Source organism: Miscanthus floridulus, chromosome 14, assembly GCF_019320115.1.
Source record: "Miscanthus floridulus cultivar M001 chromosome 14, ASM1932011v1, whole genome shotgun sequence".
Lineage (NCBI taxonomy): Eukaryota > Viridiplantae > Streptophyta > Magnoliopsida > Poales > Poaceae > Miscanthus > Miscanthus floridulus.
This window is the reverse complement of record NC_089593.1, coordinates 74,980,846-74,986,054: the sequence shown is the minus strand read 5'-3', so window position 1 is coordinate 74,986,054 and position 5,209 is coordinate 74,980,846. Positions and strand designations below refer to the sequence as shown.

The window sequence follows — 5,209 nt, the reverse complement described above, 5'->3', positions numbered from 1 at the left end:
ACTCTTCCACTCCCGCCAAGATGAAATGTTGTGTCACCGGTGGTTCAGGGTACTATCCGCCTGTAGAAGAAGGCTTGTTTTGAATCCTCTATGCTTACATAGAGGTGTACACGTGGATCACAATCAAGACCAACTGATTCAATTAATATTTCAACCGAAGTAATAGTTCAATGATTATGCAGTATTCATGCATACAAATCTAGAGGCTTCATCGGTACATATAAACTTCATTAACATAAAAGTTTCACAAATTCTAAGACTTAATGTCGGATGGGTAGGCAGTTGCTAAGGTACTCAATTTGGTTGATGCGATCCCAAAAGCCAGAGGTAGTGAACCATAGTGAAGATGACAGTATCTCCGTCTATGAACACAATGTATCTCTAAAGTATGTCTACTTCATGTCCAGTCCTACAAAGCACAAAAATCTCTCCGCAAACATGGTCTTGAACTATTCTTATCAAATTTTCTGGTCCAAGAAGGTGACGAGCAGTGGCTTCAACAATCAACAGTTGATCTGGGTGAATGCTCCATCCCCAAGTAGCAAACAACATCATCTGGGGTCCTGGTGCCACCCCTAGCCGCCAAAATGCAAGGTTGCTCGCATTGAAATGGGTTCTTCCAAAGTAAGACATCTGTTGCAATGAAGAAATTCCAAATATGAACAAAACTGATACCGAACCCAAAACCAATTGGAACCAAATGCAAATAGGGCTAGGGGTGATCGAATCCATCTAACCTTCATGGGACGTTGTCCACGACAACAATGCAAGGTGCTCGAGGCAGGGCAAGTACAGGTGATGGGTTAAAATGAAGATGAAGCAACGGGTGGGGAGAATGAAGATGAAACAACAACAAGTGAGGAGAACTAATGGATTCGTATTAGGGTTTTTTTAGTTGGTCGAACTATCACCAAGGCATCGATAGGGACCGAGAGGAGTTGGGAACAGGCCAGACGCTTCTAGGTTTGTTGCCAAACGGACAGTCCAGATTGATTGGCAGTGAGAACGGACAGCATGGGATAAGTCAAACAGTGTTCGTATTAAGCCGACCAATGCCACGCTAATTGAACGCTACAATACAACAATTGTCAGCAGTTAAACTGCTTTTAGATTCTCCTAGAAACAACTGCAACCGTACATGACAATTTTTTTCCTTTTCATTCATTCATTCATATATATACAGAAAAAAACATTCGTCGAGAGATCAAATCCGTGCATTGGTATTTTGGAAGTAGTATTGGAAAGAACTTCCTTTGCATTTCATATAAAAAAGATGGCATTGAAGAGATCAAATCTGCGCAAATAGAATTTTTTTCATTGATTCATTTTATATATTTAACATATCGATACAATTTGGACGAGTATATGATTGTACTCATCTGGAAGCATAATAACTAACCTAACTATTAAAATAAAACTACTTATACTAGCTATAAACTACTTAATCTAAATATGATCCTCTCACCTCGCTCGCTTGGGAGGAGGCGAGTTGAAGTCAGAGTTGAAGTCATTGGAGTCGCAGTCGTCCTCATCATCATCGTCGGAGTCAGCGTCCTCATCCTTGTCCTCCTCGTCCTCCTCCTCCAGGTCCTTCTTGGAGCTCCATGGAGGACTATAATCAGACGACATCCCATTGTCGGAGGAGACGTTCTCCTTAGAGGAGTGGTGGGAAGGCAATTCGTCCTCGCTGGACGACGGGCTACTTGGAAACTTGATGGGGTTGTCTGACATTTTCTTTTTAGATTGAAAGAGAAGGGGATGATGGATGAAGAAGAGGGGTCATTTCAGAGGACACCAGGCTTGAAGTATATGTAGAGCAGTGGGTATCCAACTTTTAGGCTTCAGACAGCGGAAGTAATGGTGATTTGATGGCCTTGGAAGTTGAGGCAATTCAACACTCACGCTGAATTTACCGCTGGTTGACCAAACGTTAGTTTAGGGCTGACAAGCAAAACGTGTATCCTAGTCGGCCCGACTTTTCATGCGATGGAGCAAATGCAACCGCAATACCACTGCCGCATCTATCGTTAACCCATCGGTGGTAGAAGTCTGAATTGTCAGTTTCATTCATGGGAGGCCTCGCTATTGTTCCAACCGACGATGAAAGTATCACATCGTCGCTTCTATCGCTACGGCAATGAAAGTAGCAACAGCGATATATCAATCTGTAGTAGTGAGCGGTGGAGAGCCAGGACCGGAGTGATCACTACTAGTGTGCGGTGGTGGACTATAATACCCCAAAATACGTTTTGTATGTTAGAAAGCGCAAAGTGGTAAATGTTTTAACGGGAGTTTTAATGAGTGGCAAAAAAATATTTTTTTTATCCATCACTCGGATGGACAATCGGAGACCATAGAGGAGTAGAGCCAGTCGAGTGCATTCCGTTTGACTATTTATATGCATTGTTCGGAGTTTGGAGCAATAAGATATGACTGTTGGAATATTAAGGGACAAAAACTTGATGAACAGTAACTCGCGTTACTGTATCAGCGCCTGCGCTGCCCAGGGCCGGTTATGTTTCCTCCCCTGCCTTTTCTCTCCAGTAAAACCTAATTCCTTCATCCTTTGGCCGCCGCTCACACGCACGGGAAGAGAAGAGAAGAGAAAGAGGAGAGATGAGAACAACATCTTGACCGTTGTTCGCTGCCGTGTCCGTTCCCCCTCTAAAACCGGTTAGGGTTCTTCTTCTCTTTTTTTTTCTCCCAATCCCATGTTTTCCCTTGTTCTTGATGGTGATGCCATCCATGGAGTAGATCAAGTCAACGGGACGTGTAACGCGGAGATCGCTGCGAGGGAGAAGGGGACCGGGAGATCAATCATTGTCTATCTTTGTCATAGTCGCTGTTGGGGTATGATCTCTCTTTTCCCCACTGTTTTGATGTGAAATCCATGCTAGACTTTGGTGAATTCGTTTGATTAGTTGACGGGGCTAGGGTTCTAATCTCGTAATTAAGTTCTGCTGTGATTTCAGAATCTGCAGTTGTTGGTTATGTACTGTTTAAGGCTATTTTTGTGTGCTATAAAATCATGGAAAATTATATTATGTTACTAGACTTCAGTATCTTTCTTTAGCGTAAAGATCACATTTATAGCCCTTGTGATTCAGGAGATATTATCATTGTTTGATGATGTAATTGTTCTGTCATAATTCTGGACAGTATTAGATGCATTTAGTTTTATCATATCTAAAGTCTACAATCTCGTGGAATGATCTAAATAAAAGTTGTTTGGAATTTCATAAGCTTTCTAGACTGTTAAATATCATAGATTTTGGATCATTATAGCTCCATTTATGCGTGTTTTAGTCAGCTATTGTTGTTCTGCTATCAAAAAAGTGTAGTTAGATTCTTGGCTTGTTCTGAGTATCTTTCAGTCCTTAAAATCCAAAGGTTATAACATGAAAGTTGTAGAATATTAGTTAATCTTTCCATATTGGTAAATCTTATAATTTTTGAGTTAGTATATCTCCAATTATGAATTTTAGAAGCTTGCTATCCTGTTTTTCTTGTCAGAAAGTTCAGAGGTTGTTTGTGCTGTCTTGGAGATCTCATATGCTAGATTGTTTTATATAACAGTTGTAGATAATGGTGTTTTACATCTTCTATATAAGTTTCATAATTTGTGAACATGTAATTTATCCACACCAAAAATGTGAAGCATGGTTGCTGCTGTTGATGGGTTGTTTGGTCATTGTTTTGAGGGAAACGATAACGCAAGCCGTATTATTGCTTTATGTGTTGTTTGTATGAATATGTTTCTGAGGTAATGATGTTTGAATAGGTGGTGTACCTTTGGATCATTCTTAGCTCATGTTCTTGCATCGTCTTTCGAGGCAAGTAAATGTAGCGGTGGTTGCTACAACTTGACTTGTTATTTACTCTACCTACACTTTGTCATAACATGAATAAAACCAAGATGATATAACTAACTATGAACTTACTTATCCTTTAAAGTAATTTATATATGACCTTTATTATTGAATCTCATTTGTCTATCATCGAAAGGTAAGTGATATGTTTTATGTTTGTGGAGACATATGACATATGTGGTAAGTATTTGTCTTTTCTTCATGAGGTAAGTTATGATTGTGGATGTATATGGCATATGGGGTAAGTACTCTTGCAGTTGCATCATATCATTGCATCATGTTCATTCTTGCCATGAGCATATGCATGGAGTCAAGTCGGTGAGAAAGTCATATAACTATTCTGGAGTGCTCCTAAGCCGGATCAGTGAGAAAGTTATACGACTATTCCGGAGTGCTCTTGTGGATTATGTTGCCACTTGTTGGCCATGACCGTGCCAGTACAACATCGTACGTTGCCCGAGGAGGGGTATGATGCAGCTTCATACCTTGTTGGGTATGGAGGCAGTGGACATGCATATGCATTGCATTTGCACCTTTTGAGGTTTATTTGTTTTGAGGTTTTATGTTGGCATGAAGTGGATATGAGGAGTATTATATTTATTTATATGAGAAGTATTGTTTTATTCATATGTGGATGTGGTTTATTTATTGTATATCATGTCCTTAACTTCATTATGGAAATTTTATTGGATTAATAATCTTATCATGTACCTTTTATTCATTATTATGACATGTACTCTTTTATGATTAAATCGATGTCGAATTATATTGTAGTTTGAATGACATGTTCAGGCAGTTTGCTTGCTGAGATTTATTCTCACCCCCGTTATCTTTCCAGCTTGACTTGGATGCTTTGCTTGAAGGGATGGGATTAGCTGCACTTCATCACCACTTTGTCCACACTTTAGTGATAATAATGATACTTATGTCTTGATGTAATAAACTTAGAATTAACTAGCTTGGTGTCCATTTGTGGTTTAACAATAACATTTGCGTTGAAACATATCTTAATCATAGCTTTATTCTCGTTGTTGCTTCTGCGTTATAGTTTGTGTGGGGTTTTATGTTGCCGAGTTTTATATACTCTGGCATGTAGGAAGGGACGTTAGTGATATCTTGGGCTTTTGTGACACCTGGGGTGATACATGGACCTGGGGACCAGAGTGATCACTAGTGCCCTTGGTATCCTTGTCAAAGAGAGGAAGCTTGTAGTTGCAGCGTTGGCGTAATGAAGTAAGGTTTGCGTCTCATGTTTGAAGGACTCCTTTCACAGCCGGCAGTAGTAACTTCTTACACAGTTCAGGAACTTTTTTATCTCGATTGAAAGAGAAAAATGGGGG

At 39.9% G+C, this 5,209-nt stretch overlaps 1 long non-coding RNA gene across 1 annotated transcript; it reads left to right on the top strand.

Annotated features, from left to right (window-relative positions):
* The first annotated feature begins 2,479 nt into the window (after nt 1–2,479).
* On the top strand, nt 2,480–4,868 carry LOC136504150 (uncharacterized). Its single transcript, XR_010770789.1, has 4 exons — nt 2,480–2,673; nt 2,755–2,850; nt 3,782–3,833; nt 4,708–4,868. It is a non-coding gene; the product is annotated as an uncharacterized lncRNA (long non-coding RNA).
* The last annotated feature ends 341 nt before the right edge of the window (nt 4,869–5,209 follow it).